The 19,462-nt window shown below is 39.9% G+C and overlaps 1 protein-coding gene across 2 annotated transcripts in view; it reads left to right on the forward strand.

The window, feature by feature from the left end:
• Positions 1–5,196: 5,196 nt before the first annotated feature.
• LOC114554094 (sodium-coupled neutral amino acid transporter 3) overlaps positions 5,197–19,462 on the forward strand; it is a 41,689-nt gene continuing 27,423 nt past the window's right edge. For both annotated transcript variants that reach the window (XM_028575687.1, XM_028575688.1), the window contains exon 1: positions 5,197–5,446. The gene's annotated coding sequence lies outside the window, so the exon portion shown is untranslated. The remainder of the gene's footprint in view (positions 5,447–19,462) is intronic.

Raw genomic sequence — 19,462 nt, forward strand, 5'->3', positions numbered from 1 at the left:
ATTATAATAATTTTACACCATCTGATAAAGTCCTTATGACAAACAGTTGCTGTAAATTAAGTCAATGTTGTCCATGTAAACAGGGAAGCTTTTCATGGAGAAGCCACACTGATCCAAAGGACATGCTGTACAGCGTTGTGTTTGTCTACATCTGAAATGTTTGTGTTCCTTTCCTCAGGGATCTAAAAGGAAATACATCTAAGTACTATACTTGGAAAACAAATGACAAACAGAAGAACCCACACTGGTAATGCACGTGTCTCATGCAGGCAAGTCCCTGAAAACTCTGGCCAGCTGTCCAAACAGGAGAATTCAATAACTCAGGAACTTATGAGCCACACATTCATTTAGAAATAGTTTAGATGTCTTATAAAATCTTAGCATTCATAAAATGAGGTATTTCTCCTTTATTGTTTACTTATTATTCCACCAATGTTTGGAATATTTCTCCCACACGGCCCTTAAGACAACATTGTGATACCATCTAGTCAAGTTTAAGCCTGAATGTTATTAACCAACAGGGTATATCTAAAGATATGTTTTTTTTTTACATTGATAGTCAAACTAATGATGCATTCTCTTAATATAAGTGTTGTTTTGATGATCAAACTTTAATTGCATGGATGAATAGGATTTATCCTCTGTGGACTATGAATGTCTGTACCAAATCGAATGCCAATCCATCCAAAAGTTGTTGATATATGTCAGCCTGGACCAAGTGGTGGACTCACACCTCAAAATGACATTTGTTGTGATAGTGATACTGTAACAAAAACTTGCTCAAATCAATGATAATTTGAATTTACCATTGATTGGGACAAGTTCCACATTAAATTAAAATGTCCACATGTATTTCTTTGTTAATGAACTTCATGGTAACCACAAAACAGCAGAATATTGTATCAACACCAGAAGAAATGTCAACAATGTAAAAGTTTTAGTCCATGTGTAAGGGAGAAATTATTTACATTGAAAGCTAAACCAAACATTTATTCTAGAATGTCTTTTTCTTCATCTTTATACTCTGTTTCGCCCTGACCATCTTCCCTCTTAGGGCCTCAATGTTTCTGCTCCCTCCTGAAAGGGCTAGTCATGATCCTTCAGGGAATTCCTCCCGCAGAGAGGAATAATGCTCAGGATTTCTCGTGTGTGTGTGTGTGTGTGTGTGTGTGTGTGTGTGTGTGTGTGTGTGTGTGTGTGTGAGAGAGAGATGCACGCTCACTCACACACACATGTGCGCTAGAGTGCAGGCTCTTTGATGGCAAAAGAGGAGGATGGGCAGGTGGCCGCCCAAGTATGTGTTTATGTGTGTAGGAGAGGGGACACTTTGTGAACTTCTTCTGTAAAAACTTTCTCAGATGATTGAAGTCTGGCGATAATAACAAACATCCCCCTAGTATGACAGATGTCTGCTCTTGATAAATGCTTCAGAAACTCCCTGATTAGTTTACTGCATCATTATGTAACAATAATAACAATGCCATTTTGTTTTCAACTGATGTGTCCTGTTGGTGTTGAAGTTCAAACAAAATCGTCTTCTGTAAAATGAAATTAGAAGATTTTTCTTCCATTTCCATGGCAGTTTAAATATTTATATCTGCTGATGAAAGCAGTGTTATATGGTTGAAAGCTCCATAAAATAATCTAGTAAGTAAACCTTAAATTGGGATTGTAAAACTACAATTTCCCAAGGTTAAGAAAGAACTGTCATGCTTAACTTAAAGGACACACAGACAAGTGAAATCATAACTCTGGAATAAGCTAGTGGCTAGCTGGGTTTGTTTGCACAGAATATTATTTCTTTTAAAAAAAAATCACAAATGTTAAAAAAAAAGGGATACATTATAAGGTTATAAAACATTCTACATCCAAATAACCAAACCCACATAAAGGGAAACCAATGCTGATGACATAGACTAAAAATGAAATGACTGTTGTACATATTTAATATGGATCATATTCCTCTCCTCCTCCTTATTTACTAATTGTATTCATGTAAACAAACCTGATCAACTGAGCAGGCATGACATTTTCTTTAACACCTACAAACTGACTCATGCCTGTACCTCCCAAGGCACCGTGTCAAGTGTTGTCAGTGTAAGCTGATGTTCACACAGCATGACTGTGAGTCACCATCACACTCAGTTCACAAGGCATTAATAAACCTTCACCAAACTGACTATGGTCCTACATAAAGCACATTCTTCTCACTCAAACCCCAGCTCTCAGGTAATTGCATAACCACATCATTTCCACAGCATGGCTATTTCTTGCTCATCCATGAGTGGGCCATGGGTAATCACATGGTGACTGGCATCCTCTTCCATAAATGATGAAAGCACTAGAAGATTGACCTTAATTGAGTTTGATGGCAGCATCTTCCAGCAGGGCTCAGCAAAATAAACTGAATGGGTTTAGTGGTCTATGATGACATCTTTTCTCCCTGTTTCTCCTAATGATCTAGATGGTGTGGGCAGTGGGGCTGTGGAGGATGGACAGGAGGCCACAAATAAAAAAAAAAGTCCAAACTTGTGAGGGAGCTCCTTGGACAAGACCCTCATTTAAAAAAAAAAAAAAGATCTCATTGAAAGTTATTGAGTGAAGATTATAGAGACATTTTTTGTTATGGTGCAGGATCATTTTAAACTGTTTAAAAATGACTTTGTTCAATTTTTCTAGACCTGCCTTTGAAAGGTCTACATCCATTTATTTACAGTCACCAAAGTTATATGGTCTTACATTGTTCTGCAGGTTTTCCTGACCTCCTAGAAGTCACAGACACCATTGTTTTCAGAAATCCATTCAAAGCTGTTGCGAAGGCTGTACTGCTTTCTTGGTGTAATGCACCGGGTACAATAGTGTTTGTATTGCAGTTTGTACAAAGATGACTTAACCCTTTTTTTATGAATACGTCTTTTCATGAGAGCAAGAATGAAACTGCTTTTGATCAACAAATCATAATGAGTTTTTGTGGCTAAAAGACTGTGTTGTCAAAAATAACCGTAATAAAATGATGTTCAAAATAGTGAAAGTGCCATAGAAATTATCATATATCGAGCAAGGTCCTCATTAAATGTTAATGTTTTACTTAATCTGTATTATTCTGTATACGTTATAGATTGTTAGTTTCATAGGGTAAAAGAAGAATCTGTCTGATCATTATGCACATTAACATTCTCCTGCCAACTAACTGCAAGTTATTTTAATTTACCTTTTGTGTGACTTTCGTGGCAATGTTTGTCAGTTGTTTGGTTGGTCAATCCACCATTTTGGTCCAGATTAAAATAACTCCAAAACTAAAACAGAAAACAAAATCAGTTTGTCCAATACTTTGGTTTTTGACTAATGAATTTCCCTTCAGACTCAGCAGACTCTGTGTTTAGAGCTGTGTAACAAATGTTAGCATGCAACCAAGATGGTTAACATGGTCAACATTATACCTGCTGGACATCAACATGCTAACATTGTAATTGGGAGCATGTTAGCAAGGTGACTTTATCATTTAGCTCAAAGATCTGTGCCAAATTAGGCTGCAGCCTGACAGAACCACTAGCATGGCTGTAGACTTTTCTATTTCTTTTTGTTTTGTTATATGTTTTTGTGTGTGGATAACATTAGAACAACCATGTATTACTATTTGGAATAAGTATTTTGTGCAATGTGTTCAGTGTAGTAAGCTGCTTAAATTACCAGAAATAGGCTCAGAGGACCCTGACATATAAATGTCATTTGTGAGCTAAAATACATTAATTGCTGCCATACTTCATTAGGCATTTAGCAGCCCTGCTAAGTGGTCATCTAACTTGTGCTGTTGCAGACCTTTTTTACACCCTGTTTCTATGGTTACACCTTGCTGTGTAGTGCTCTTGGCAGTCAGAAAGTCCTCTGGAGCACTATGCATGCATCACCTTTTAAGCTGACAGATAGGTGAGGCAAGGTGAGACTGGTACACACCATTAAAAGAAGAAAGAACAGGGGGAGTTCATACAGCTGAATGAAAACACTTTGCCTCCAGAACCAGTTGCCAGATGTCCTTTGCGTTTACCCTCTCCTCCTCATTAGTTGACGGCGCTTAACTTTGCATACCAATGTGTTATTTGTGAACAGGAATAGGAACAACCAGAGGACAGTGCTCTCAAAATGAAACCATAGATCTGTCTTTGAACTACTAGCATACATCTGTTGAGCTGCTCTGCTGACCCCTGGGATGCACCAGCCACTTTCTCAGCATCTCTGGCCCTTTCCTCTATGTGTAGCCATTCCCCACTGTGTCAACCTCAGAGCCGATGCTGAGCTTATATGTCCCAGAGGTTAAATGTCCTCTGTTTTCCACAAGGTCAGGTTTACTGCCACAGCTTCAAAGGAAACTGTGCTTTCTGGTTCATTCTGGGGTGAAATGACAGAATGGCATTTGTGAGAGAAAGTGTAAAATGCCTCATGATTGATAAATGCATTGGGAAAAAGATAATGCATGTTTGCAAATACAGGTAGGCTGTGTATATGTGCGTGTTTGTATACAGGTTGGGTATTTGAATGCCTATGTATAGAATATGTGCCCGCCCTACATGAATACAGATGAAGGTTCACAGGATAAGGGAACCTGATCTAATTTGACTGCATGTGTGTGTGTGTGTGTGTGTGTCTTCCTCGCTTGGATAGAGCTAGAGCAGAGAGAAAAGAGACGATCCCCGGAGCGATGTGACATCAAAACGCGCTACCAACGATGACCTAGAAAAGGAGCGTGCGTATATGTGCGTAAGCAACAGTGAGCTTTTGTGGACACATGGCTCATGCAGGCAGCTGTTTACGTTGTTGATTGCGTGTAAAAAAAAATAGCATTGCAATTGGTTCGATTTTCCTTAAAGGCCCGCACGAGTCATATGTTTGGATCGAATTAAAAAGGGGAAACAATCGAGTCGATTAAATAAATGCATGATGCGTGTGGTCTCCTCGCGACCACTCGCTATCTCATTGTCTCATAATGCGCGCTCAAGCCCGACGATAAATCCATGAACATGGAATTTACCCCGCCACCATCGCCGTGTGTAATGACAGTTCCATTTCCAACAAGTTAAAAGCAGCGGGGATGACCCTTTAACCGACCGACGATATCAATATAGCGCGGGTCATCATTTCCAGACGATTAAAAAGGCGCGTGCCAAATAGGGGGCTCTCGTGTCCCTGCGCGCGCTGGCTTCGCAACATACACACAACAATAATTTGATTGGGGTCGCTGTGCGTGCGGTAGGCGGAACCCGGGCTCTCTTCACATCCCACTTTTGAGAAGATTACGATTACAATTTAGCGGAAAAAAACACATGACATGAACGCAGTTTGGAGGGAAGGCGGACGGACGTAGCGGACCAGAGGCTGGAAGACACTGCAAGCGGAGGCAAGATCTGTGTGGTGATATTTGGAGTTGGATGAAGACTCGGGTACTTCTCTGGTAAGGCAATTAAAAGCCGATTGTAAGTTTTAACGTTGACGTCTAGCCCTCACGACGCATTTCAATTTACCAACGAAGATTTGTTTCCCACAAATATGGGGACTTAAATGTTAGAATACAAAGAAGAAACGACGCTCATTGAGCGTGTATGTGCAGCATAACCCCGCATGCTAAATCCGCGTGTGACATTTACCTAATGGGAGTAATTAATGGAAGTAAAAGTCAAGTCAAGATAACGTTGTTAAGGTTGTTTTATTCAAGCGAAATGCAAGGTCCTCGGTCGCCAGATAACCAGTGTAGAGAGGTGACATTACAAACCGTGCACTTGATCTTCATGGGTAATAGTGCTCCCATTTGGACTACACAGACCCCTTTTTTTTTATAAATGCTTTCTTCCTTGGGGTTTATCTTAGAATCTGCAGAAATCTTTTACACCACTGGATAAATGTTTCCTCTGTTTAGAGCGAAACCTCAGATTAAATCAGTCATTCCAGTGATAACCTCTCACCGTGATCAAGTAGAGTAGTTTAGTAAGATTAAACTTGGGCATTGGAGGGACAGCTCCTCCATGACCTTTCTTCTTAGTATTTTCAAATGACCAGCGTATGCTCTCCAAACTGAACACTTAGGCCACTGAATGTATGGCACTGAGGACTGGAAATGACATTGCTGAGAATGCACGTTTGAGGCATTCAGTGGCTGAGTTGCCTTCAGAGCCATTCTTCTGCAAGTGCATTGCACATTTTAAAGCATCATTTTTCGATTGCCTGTTCTATTTTTAAGTCTTAACCGAAGCATCCACAGTTGTCTCACACCATGTCACAGCTCGGCTACAGGTGCCATCTGGTCTTCATGCTTGGTGATCTTGCCTAGTCTGACTGACACAATATACAGATATATAAATATAAATATAAATATATATATATATATATCTGATGTTCTTGGCAGAGGAAAATGCTGCTTAGTTTGATTGGTCTGATTTAAGGCAATACATGTAATAACTGAAGTGTCAAACATACACATAGTAAATCAGATTTCTTGTAAAGGCAGTATATGCATAAACTTACATTGAGCAAATATATTTATTTTCCAGCTAGGCTAGGTGCAAAACATTCGTTCACATGATAAAACTCTCCACAGCAGCATGGCTTCTGGAGTCACCTTCAGCAGGCAAAGTCCCCAGTCATTCACTACTCCACGATGAGTCACCTCAAGGGCTTGTGGGCAGCAGGTGAGACTGTGACTGCTAGACTTTACAGTCCGGAGCTGGCGAGAGCTCATGTCTGGCCCGCTTGGCCTCTGCCGTTATAGTTGACTGATTCCTCTCTCTGGCTTGTCGTGGGCCCATGTGCTGCCTCTCTCCAAACCCCATTCCAGAATGAAATCACAGTGTGAACGCCGAACAGACTGATCCAGCCTCAGCCAGCATTGGGGCGTGCTGAGCTTTTGATCTGGTGTGCGATTAACACCTGCATCTGTGTGATTCAGACTGTATCTTTTTACATGTATGAGAGTGAAAGCATGTGTCAGGTGCAAACACAACGAAAACTAGGAGGGAAAAAACATTGTGGTTAACAGAAATAAAAATAAAAAAGAGGCATTACAAAAAAGCAATAATTAAACTAAAACTGTAATGTCTGTTTGCAAAACTAACTAAAATAAAATAAAATAATTGGGTATAAAATGTTCTTAGTTTTTTTTTTTTTGTCAATGTCTTTCATAGAGCAAATAACGTTATATCTTTCCAACCATGACATTTCCCGTAGACATGTATAGTTTCCGACTGGGAACCCAGAAATTCCGACATTCCACGTCAAATTGAACACAACATGTCCGTGCACCTCCCCTCGCCTGGCATCATGGCGGTACTGAAGGTCTGAAGAAAGCGACACAGTCCTATTTGATTACGACTGTGTCAGATAATAGCATCTGCCTCGCAGTGGAAGGTGGTAAAATATGTGGACAATTTTATTAAAGGGAAAAAACCCACGAATTTGAAAGTACATTTGAGAAGCGCACAAAAGGAGGCTAACCTAGCTTACCTTAACAAGGTAAAGGAGAACGCAAATCAAATCCAACAGAAAAAATAACATTATTTTACAAAAAACACTAAAACTAATAAAAACTAAACTAAAACTAAGCATTTTCAAAAAATAAAAACTAAACTAAACTAGCAAACCCGCTTTAAAAACTAATTCAAACTAAACTGAATTTGAAAACAAAAAGTCAAAACGAAATAAAACTAATGAAAAATGCAAAACTATAGTAACCTTGGTCAGGTGACGTGTGGTTATGCACATGCATGTGTGTACACCGCTTAATATTGGAATAGAGCTTGAAAAGATATTGTGAAACAAATGTCAATGCCCCGGCGGTTGATTGCAAAATGTATCGATTGACGAGGAAAGAGGGTAGAGTTCAAAGAGAGAGAGTAACAAATGTCAACACCCCGGCGGTTGATTACGAAATGTATCGATTGATAAGGAAGGTAGAGTTCAAAGAGAAAGTAGCGAGCGCTATGCAACAAAGGGCACAGACTCATTCACAACTACTGTAGTAGATCACATTCAAATCATGGCCTGCAGTAAATAAGCTATCAATAGTCTTCTTAGTATTTGTTCTTCGCTTTCAGTCTCGGGTGAGTGGATGAGAAAAGTTCATGGCTCCTTGTCCTACCTCTTCTTTTCTTCACTATTGGATGAGACATAGACACAGATATCCACTTAGTTCCTGTTTGATTTGATCAAAGCTATGTGTCCATGTGAAATATTCTTATCCGGCAGCAGTATTGGTTTACCTCTGCACGAACAAAAAGAAAACATGAAGGGATTGTTCAGTTCAATCAGTTAGAATGCAATTTAGTTCACTGTCAGAAGAAATGAACACCCTGCTGTGACTTTGTCGACGGTATTAAACTATGAAAGGACACAAGCTTTTGTCTGGACTTGAGGTTTAACAGGGATTTTGGATTTTAACAAGGCAAACAGAAGCATTACCTTAACTCAACCCTTTCACTGGTTACAAAATCATCAATCAATCATATATATATATATATATACAATATGTTGTATTTCCACAGTCAAAGTAATATTTTGTCAGTAGATAAGTGATCTGATTTGTGGTTTAGAAAGACTGAAAAAGATAGGATAACAAAGTCTAGGCCCAAAGTTATATCTATCCCTTTGAGGGCAAGCAGGCTTATTTTATTGTCCCTAGTCATTATCCCAGTATTTGTACATATTCTACGCGTCAATTGTTTTTTTGAACGAGTTGTGTGGACTGACGGATATCATTGATACAAAATTGCAGCTTGCATAAGGCTATACCACTCAGAGCTCATCTAGCCAATAGGCTGGCATTCATCCTAAGTAGGAGAAATTATTATACCCTCAACACTTTGCTGTCCAGTTATCAGCAGTAGATTGAGTCTCACATCCATTTCTAATGGGAGCAGCTGACTTATGTAATTGAAACTTCATATTGGCTGAAAAATGCACATGCACTGTTTTATCAAAGTGTGACTGCATGCATTACACCATATCCATCCTAATATTGCAGTGGTTCCTCAAAGGGTCCGTGTTCATGAGCTGTGTGCAGTTCAATTGAAGAGTAATTGTTTTTCATGATTGCTTGATTAGGCCTGAATAGATAACACTATACAGTCAAGAAAAGCAAAGTTTACCGAAATGTTTTATTCCTGACACCCAGGTTGGGAACCACTGCCCTAGTGCATTTCTTTCATGTGTCCTCCTCAGGAGGAAGCCGGAGTAAAGCAGTCGGTTGGTGTGAGTCTTTCTTGGTTCTTGTATGGCTTGATTAAATTGCCAAAGACACTTCAGAAGGACAGATAGAGGAAAGTCTCACTATTGGGCCACCATACAAAGTCCAAAGTCCTTATACAATCTTCTGAATCTCAGCTAGAGCGGAATTTTTGCTCATTATTCATCGTTGGCTTGTTGTACTTAGCACAATTCTTAGTTCTATAGAGATTTGATACTTAAGCCTTACATTGATCTGCTTACAGCCTGCTGTGCTCAGGAGTTCTCTGATTGGGATTTGGACGTCCATAGTGCTGCTGCAGCATGTGACAGAGTCAGCAGTGCAACATCCACCCTGGTGGTCAAACACTGTGTGTGTTGTACTTCCAGCTGAATGAATGCATTCGCCCCCACGATGCACTCTTTTTCTTTTGCTCTCCTCCCATGTGATGAGGAGGAAACAGGAAAGATGGTACTTTGTTTTAGGGCGCATTATTGAGAGAAGACAGAGCTGGCATTGAACAGTGTGATGTTGAGGGAGGACTGTCTGAATGGAAGGCTGGTTGGCTGATTGCATCCTGTCCTATTGTTTTAACTAATAGAACTGTTTCAGTGTTGAGGTTGTGTCATCGCTGTCTTTTTTTTGTTCAGGCCTTAGACAATTCGCTTATGGAGCCGCGGTGCAAAGTAACCACAGCTTACTATCCTAAGAAGGAGACAGAATTTATATGCTTTTTTTTTATCAAGTAAGACCTGTAAGGTAAACAAATAGATCTGCAACAATTAGACGATTAATCAATCAAAAAGAAAATGTATCTGCAACTATTTTAATACATTTTTAATCATTTAAGTGATTCTTTAAGCACAAATGCCAAACATTTAATGATTTAAGGTTCTCAACTGATAAGTTAGTTGGACAAAACAAGACATTTGATGACGTCACCTCGTGCCCTAGGATAATGTGATTTCCCATGTTTTGTAGACAAATCATTGAGAAAATGAATTGAATTGTAATCCCATGTGGGCCAAATGTTATGGCATGACAGAAATACAAATAAATGAATGAATGATGATACTGATGAATTGATAAGGCAAGGCAATTTTATTTGTATAGCACAATTCAGCAGCAATGCAATTCAAAGTGCTTTACACAAGACATAAAGACACAGTTAAAAATATCATACAAATTGGTAAAATAACATGATAATAAAAATAATGGCTAGTTGCAGCACTATAAACACAGATCTTACACATTGGTCCAAAGTCCAGTCATTGGTATTGTGAGGTCTTTTATACTGACAGTATAACTTTTATTATTATTATTAGACAGCCTGACATTGAGATGAAACATGGGCGGAGGGCTTTTGCTTCATGGTATGCCCGAACTAAGTGAAAACCAGGTTTCTCTTTTACACAACGTTAAAAGGAATACTTTGATTTGTGTGTTCAGTATGTTCCAACCACTCATAGTTTCTCCCCAACAAAGCCAAATACACTCCAAAAGTACTGTATTTAGTGTTGTACTTATAATGCAACGATTGTTTGAAATATACTGAACATACAGATCAGTGGCGTAGAAGTGAATAATTCTGCAGGAGTGGTCTAAGAACTTTCCATCCGAACTTAATTGATGAATCGGCAAGGCTGATATATATTGGCTGATCTTAATTCATTGCAGACATATTGGTGTCAGCGGATATTTCATTCGATAAATGACAAGACATTGAAGTACAGAAATGCCAAAAATATGTTTTGAAACAGTCCCCATTTTTATTGTTTGTCCACCAGAGTAGTGACACATGTATTTTTAATTTATTTTTCTTTTGTATTTTTAATTGTTAAAAAAAGCTAGTTTAAGGGAACTCCAAATTAAGCTAAATTTGGTATATTTAAGCAGAAAAAACAACTACACAAACCTGCAGTGTGTCAGCGGGGTTGTGTGATAAGTTGCTTGTCAGAAACTTTTCATATTTATATAGCTATACTAAAAACATCAGTTTTTTTTTTTATTAAGTTTTGCCATAGGCGTTACACAAATAATTACAAATACCCACAAAACCTACATAACCCAAGACACATGTAACATACAGTATACAACGACTATTTGGCACAGGGCTTCCGAGGGGAGAGGAGTGGGGTGTCCAAGGGCAAATGATGCCAGAACCACTGCACCCCCGCCCTCCCCATCCCCGACAACAGTTGTTATCTAACCGACCCATCCACAAACCCCACCCTCCCTGTGATATGTGTGCCTTCTAATGTCTAGGTGCTTTAAAAAAGGTGCGGAGGAGAACATATTTAGGTCTCTCCTCAAGCACTGCCCTTGCCATTTCCTATGGTCTGATTATGTGCCTCCTCTAATATGTGATGCATTAAAAGAGATGGGGCGCGATTGCGCAGGGTCTCTTCAGGCCCCCCACAGAGCGCCCCACTTGGCCCTATTCCTAGTTGATTTGGTTGTTGTTTTCTTGAATGGGAGCGTGAATGATAGACATCTAGTGTGAGGAGCATTAAAAAGTGAGGTGTGGGGAGTGGAGCCGGCCCGGCAGTCACAGGGGAGGAAGAGGGTTGCGGAGGTGCGGCGGCAGGGAGGTCATTCCGGGCGTACATCCCCCCCTCAGGGTAGACACCCCCCTCCAACTCATCCACCCAACTGCCCCAGAAGGCAGCCAGAGCAGCACAGAGGGAAACCGCAGATTGATGTTAAGCTATTAAGGGGAGGAAACATAGAGAAGCAATTTGTGGTAGGTAGTGGGGCTGGGGGAGAAAGAGAGAAAAACAAAGATCCCAATCCTACTAAAAAAAGATCCCAATCCTACTAATTTGTTTAGAAAGCAAAGTTTTACTGTTAAGATGGTTCAGGTTGATTGTGGCGGTATCTCCAAGCAGACAGAGAGATGGGGGAGTTGGGATGCGGTAGCCAAGGAAGGTGGAAAAGAGCCCTGTAATTTTTTTCCAGAATTGTTTAATAGAAGTACAGTGCCAGAGGGCATGAATATATGTGTCCGGGCAGTTCTGTGTGCAGTGGGTACAGATGTCCGAAGTGAAACCCATGTGAAATAATTTCCATCCAGTGAGGTGAGTCCTGTGGATAGTTGTGTATTGTATTAGCTGCAAGTTAGTGTTTTTGGTCATGACAGGTATTTTTGCAGACTTGGGTCCAGAAATTGGCATCGGTGGAAATAGATAGATCCGATTCCCATTTAGCAGAAGGTAGACTTATAGTGGTGTCTGTCTGCATCACAATTCTGTAGATTTTGGATAGTAGTTTTTTTTGAGGATGGTATATTGATTAACTGTGAGACAGATGTAGCAAATTCTAAATTGACCATTGAGATGTTGATGGTTTTGAACAGTGTGCAAATCATGTTTGCTCTCACCATGACTTGTAAGCTTCCTCATCAGTCATGACAGTCTGACATTTGCTTCCAGTGCTGTATTTGACAGTAGTCTGTGAACAGGCCAAATTTGATTTGGCATTATCATGCCAACATTGTGTTACTGTCCAGACAGACTGACTGTCTAGTTCTCATCACCCGTACTTTATTCATTCAGATAATATGTAAGGGAAAATACATTTCCTTTTTTTTTAAGTTCTAAGAAAACAAAAAACACAGTTACATCTGTCCCAGTAATATACTGCTTTGGCAAGAAGCCTTAATCTGATCATGCAATTTATTGCCATCTAATCACTTTTCCATAAATTCATCCTGTTTTTCTAATGTGTGAAAATTTAACTTCAGGTATACACTTTCCTGGCTATGACTTTTCACTCTGCCCCTATGATTCCCTTCTGCAAAAGACTAGACATGGGTCGGTTACCAGTTTCAAGGTATACTGTTGCTTGAAAAAGTCACGGTTTCAAAAGCACTAAAACTTTCAGATTTTCCGTTCCTGTGGTATGCGCTGTTTTTTATTTATTATTTTATTTTAGTCTTCAAGGTAGGGCTGGGCAATATGGTTGAAAACTGTATCACGATATAAGTTTTTCATATCGTTCGATATCGATAATTATTGATATTTTTTATGACCTATTTAAAATAAGGACCAGGAGAAAAATATATTAAATTGAAACATTTTTTTTTTAAACTTAACCCTGCTCTGAAGCAGAAATGTCAACACAACCATGGAAAACACTCAAATAATTCAAATGTAAACAGGTCTAAAATCACAATGAACACTTAACAATTATCTCTTAACATTAAGGTGCAAAATTAAAGAATAAGTAAGAAGTGCTTAATAAAGTGTCATAAAATAGTGCAAAGTGTTAGCTAAATATAAGAAACCTGAGAAGGAACTATTTTCTGCAGGTTTAGTGCTAAGTTGGTAACCTGGCTACTGGACAGTGCTCAGCACGTCTGCCTTCGTTATTTCTTTGTAGCGTTTAGTAAGGCGCTGATGCAGAGTACCTCTCCATGGCGGTCTGCTGCTTGTAGCGTTTAGTAAGGCGCTGATGCAGAGTACCTCTCCATGGCGGTCTGCTGCTTGTAGCGTTTAGTAAGGCGCTGATGCAGAGTACCTCTCCATGGCGGTCTGCTGCTTGTAGTGTTTAGTAAGGCGCTGATGCAGAGTACCTCTCCATGGCGGTCTGCTGCTTGTAGTGTTTAGTAAGGCGCTGATGCAGAGTACCTCTCCATGGTGGTCTGCTGCTTGTGCCGTGTTGCAGCTGCAGATGTTGTTGGACGTTGATGCCGAATACGGCTGTGCTCCAAAGTGTGAGCGTGGCTAAAGTGGTAAAACAAGTTTATGGTATTACCAGTGTTGGTCTGACAACATTGGTCTGACTACGGTCAGACTTATAAAATCCCCAAAACTGCGATACTGACTTTTCCTGTTTTATCAACGATTTCCTCGCTCGCTGCGGCACTCACTTTCCACTCCACGCCGGTTCTGTTATTGAAGAACCCGAGACAGCGATGTGGCGCAACCAAACATGATACTGTTACATGATTGGCTGTTAGAGTGTCACTCCCCACGTTGTTAGGTTGCCAGAGAGTGAGGGCCTTTGTTCATGCAACCAAACTTGATTCACAACCTCTGGTTTCTTCTGATGAAGAAAAACAAGTTATCGAACGTTTTATTGACCGCATTTTCTATTGATATTGATTATGTGTCTATCGCGATACATATCGTTATCGTTTTATCGCCCAGCCCTACTTCAAGGACAGTGCAGTGTATTTTTGTTTACGCAGACATTTGAAAATAATACATTTTAAAGCTGTAATTGCAATACCGTAATACCGTGAAACCGTGATATTTTTGCTGAAGGTTATCATACCGTTAGAATCTCATACCGGCCCATGTCTACAAACGACGTATACAATGTCACATTACGGGATATATTTTTCTTGTTGCAATGTGTATAACACATTTTTTAGACAACACACAATGTGCCATCTTGTAAGAAAACACTTAGTTGTACAAGTAGTCAGTGTAGTGTATGTAAAATATGTTATAAAAGGTGCTTGTTAACAGTTAATTTGAAGTTTTGCAGCAGCATAGCACAGTGTTACTGTGTTCTGCACAGAGGTGATGAAGGCTGAGATCACATTCAAATCAAGTGAATAATTTGCTCTCTATATAAAATATTTTATTGAAACAGACGTGGGACAGTACAGCATCTTAACAACCTGTCAAATATTTTAAAGCAGCTCATCACCTCAAGAGCAACACGGCATTCAGCATCCTCGCTGTGAACAGTATCTGTATCCACACTTTGAATGATTTCCCCTTTTTTGCATTTCTCAATTTTGATTTCTGTTGCTATTTGGGCACACTTTCCCGCAGTGACTTACATTTTTTAGGCTTTAGGTCCATTCTGCACTTGGAGTGTGTGCACACTGTGTGTGTTATACTATGTGTTAAACATAAACTGCACCCTGGAGCTACAATTTGACTGTCATCTAAGGACAATGCGCTTAATGAAGGATTGCGCTAAATAACAGGAGAAAATCTGCTTGATTACAGATTCCGCTGGATTTGATAACATTCACACAAGTGAAAGCCCAAAACGATCTCCTAAGCCCCTCCCCCCACAAGGGAGAATTAATGTGTGTGCATGAGAAGTGATTAACACACAGTTAGACACCCCCTCTGGCCATGATTGGTGCCTCTGAACAGGGAGATGTGGATTTTTGCAAATCGCACTACAGGCTCTAGGTGGTGCCAGAGGAGCCAGATTTTTTTTTTTACATTACCCGCTTCATGTAGTTCTACTCGAACATAGGGTCAGTTTCAACAAATATGCCAGAAAGTTAGTTTTATAAGTCTTACCAACTGTACCTTTAAGCAAGGCTCATCTCCCTTGATTACTTTAGTCCTGCATCTTACCACTCCCCTTTTGTTTCATCTCATAGGACTTTACTTATATCCTCAAGCCCATCCCAATATCTGTTTGTACCTTTCACTTGTCCTTCTTGCACTGTTTTAAAGAAGTCTCTGGACTACCATGTGTGGTTATACATTGCTCTATTGTCCCTTCATGTCTGTGGGGTGTCTAGTGTCAGAGTTGAGCCAGAGTGACAGAAAGAGCTGTGTGAACCTATAAATAAATTACATTTTCAACGAGTCACCAGGCTGGTGCTCTCACGTAGGCGTGTCATGAGACACTAAACACAATCCACACTGGCTGATGCCTCACTCTTTACTGGGTGCTGCCTCACGTTGTAGTGCAGAATTCCTTGAGCTACAGCACGCCAGTCAGGGCAGGAGACAAAACATTGGCCTCTTCGAGTCTCACACAGAAAAAATACACAAATTGAGTGACCAAACAAGTGACTCAAAATGCACTATAGATATATTTATATTGTCATTAAATAGCCATTGAAGCATGAAGCTCCTTTATATTCTCTGGCAACCAACTTGTTATGGCTGGATGCATTATGTGTGTGGGATTGGTAGGGCCTTAGCCCAATAAATATAAGCCAATTGGAGCTGTAGACGAGGCCTTGACACTGGTGGCAGTGGGGTGGTTGAGTGGCGAAGCAGCATAGACTGCAATGACAGCAGAGATGGACAAAATGCAGTGGTACAGTACAGTGGTTTAGATATTCTTCAGGTAAGATGATCATTAGATGTTAGTATAGAGGTGGAGCCTCAGTGTGATGATGAAATTGGCTGACAGTTGTCTTCTTGAAGCTTCATTAGATTTTCTTTTTTTTTAAAGCCACAAACAGCCTGTTTCATAAGAGTCGGGTGTGGAGCTCAGGAAACCAAATAAATGTTGGTAAAACTGAGCAACTATTGGTGAAACAAATGTCACCAATGTGCTTTAAGGACATACTAATTTCACAAAAAAAAGATAGCGTCCCCCCACGCATTTTTTAACCTGTTGTTTTACGTATTCTTTAACAGTTTCAAATAGTTTGGGATAAGTAAATAATCCAACCTGTGCATCAGAGATCTTGTCCATGATTTTGCATAAATGTTGTTAGTTTTATATCAGTTATGCATGCATAAGATAAATGATTATGTCTGGTGATGTGCATGAAGCCAGATAACTGCTTCATTGACATGTGTGCCATGTAGTTCACCATTCCATACAGTACTTACACACATCAGCATGCATCCCTTTTTATAAGGAAATGTTGGTTACCGAACCATCAAAGGAGATTTAAGGGCAAATTATACTTTTTTTTTTTTTTTTTAATACTTTGAACATAAAGACTAATCCTGATTAGAGACTCTGTCTGAAAAATTTGGGTTGCTGTGATATAATACCTTTCACATGACAGTGAATATTTAAATGCACTGCCACGTCCTGCATCATTTCATAGTCTCTGACGTGTGTATCTCACAGCAGCTTATAGGAACCCTGGAGATGAGGAGCATCTAAGAAACTGACATAGAAATCTCTTAGTCAGAAGATAATCTCTCTGCTGGCTAATCACAGTGGTACTCAGGGCTTGTAGCAGAGAGAGAGAGAGAGAGAGAGAGAGAGAGAGAGAGAGATGGCAGGACAATACTGTAAAGAAGGATAGACTGAGGATACAGAGGCCCATAAGGCAAGTAGTGTCTAATGACAGACTTGAACACACAGTTCATACAAACTCTCAAAGCAAGTCAATAGAGACATTAGACTATTTAGACTTCAAAGCACCATTGATAGGGCATTTTTATGCCTTTTAGAATGTTAACAGTAGGAAATAATGGGAGAGAGATGGGGAACGACATGCAACAAAGACCAAAATCACAGTATTTTATTTAACGATTCTGGCAGTTTGACGGTATATCACAGTATTTAGTTTAGTTTTTGCATGACTGGGCCTTATTATAGATTTATAGTGGCTTATTCAGGAGTGCATAGGATATAACAAGGCTTGGTCCAAACCTAACATATGGCTGGACTGTGTATAGTTGAAGTGCTTAGTTATGGCCAAATTGTTACAGGGATAGTCAGCATTGGTGTCTATAATGTGAATATAGATATTAAATATTCATCTGTAGTGGTCCCAGTAATATTTGTTTGTTGTTTACTGAAGTAGCATATCACATAACATGGTAAAGACACATTTAAGACAAATAATTAAGGACTGTTTTTTAATGTAATCATGCTATTTTCAACAAGTTACTCTTCTGTATTACTCATCTAAAGTGTAATTGTGTAATTAATAGGGCTGTCAGCATTAACGCGTTAATCGCAATGCTTGACAGTACCTGTCAAGCTTGAGCTACCACCTACGAGCTCAGCATAGTAGTACAGATAACATGACTCAGGTTGATGCTAGCAGGCTCAGGCAAAGCACTTTTTTGGAGATTGCTACTTGCCGACCTGGGTATGAAACCAAATCTAAAAAAATTACTACCGATCTTGCAAAATGGGTGGCAACTAACTGCAGACCTGTCAGCATTGTAGAAGACTTGGGTCTTAAAGACTACGGTTGGCATGGCTGACCCGTCTTATACATTGCCGTCGAGGGGGACAGTAGTTTCATGCACGGATACACAGCCTATACGACATGGAGAAGCCAAACTGGAACTGCTGCAAAGTGATGGAAGGTGATCACTGGATGTCAGTGAGTAATCAAAATTATTTAGGAGTTACTGCACACTATATTGACTCATTCACACATTTTTCTTTTGTTTACAGTAAATAAATAAATAATAAACAAATACAAATCTTAAAAGCAAGTTCATAAAGTCACTTTCTTTGCATTCATTTGATTCCCAATCAAGATACACTGGTAAGAATTGCATGTATTGCAATTGCATTGCATGTACTTAAAAACAGTTGAAATGCAAAATAATAGAATTTTAATCGTCATAAACCATGCGATTAATTACAGAAATTCAGCGATTAATCGCAATTATAAAAAATCGTTTGACAGCCCTAGTAATTAATGTTACTTTGTTAAACAGACCAGACCTAGGTTGCACCTCATGACAATTATGAACACAACCTCAAATGTTGGTCTTGAGAAGCTGCAGCATTTATTTATGGCTAAACTGAAACCTAGTCTGTACATTTACTACCACCTCACTGTTTACTTCTCTGCTCTCTTCGGTGCACCGCTGTTAATATCTCTGCCCGAAAAACCACTGGCATCCTTTCCTTGGGCTTCTTTCAGAATGGCTCTATTTTAAAGATGTTTTCTCCCTTCTATATAATGTGTAGGCCTACTACTTTTATTATTTGAGCAGTTTATCTTTGATCAGGTTTACACAGGCCGCTGAAGCCTCGCCCACTTCCTTTCAGCACCCATGTTATTATTTTTTTTTTACGATTATTTTTATGGGCTTTTTTGCCTTTATTGGATAGGACAGCTTAAGACAAGAATGTGGGAGTGAGAGAGAGAGAGAGAGCGAGAGAGAGAGGGGTGACATGCAGTAAAGGGCCATGGGTCGGAATTGAACCCGGGTCACTGCGGTAAGGACCAGCCTTAGTACATGGGGTGCATGCTCAACCAGGTGAGCTACCAGGGCGCCCATCGGCATCCATGTTAGGCAAATGTGCTGTTCATACTAGGGATGCACCAAATCCAGGATTCAGTTTCGGATTCGGCCCAATATTGGGCTTTTTGACTGGGTTCGGTTCCTGCCGAACCCTACGCTTCCACTATGCGTGCTATGCTGGTCGACGTAATGACACCGCCGTTGATTATGGGAAGGTGTTTACGTAGGTGGACCGTTCAATGCAGTAGGCTTTGAGAAAGTGAAAATGGAACTTGTGAGCAGAAAAAGTGTTGTTTGGCAGTACCTGTTGTCGCAGTACCGATTTGTCTCGTGGTGGCAAGGACCCTAAACAATACACAACATTGCA

This window comes from Perca flavescens, chromosome 4 (assembly GCF_004354835.1).
Source record: "Perca flavescens isolate YP-PL-M2 chromosome 4, PFLA_1.0, whole genome shotgun sequence".
Classification (NCBI taxonomy): Eukaryota; Metazoa; Chordata; class Actinopteri; order Perciformes; family Percidae; genus Perca; species Perca flavescens.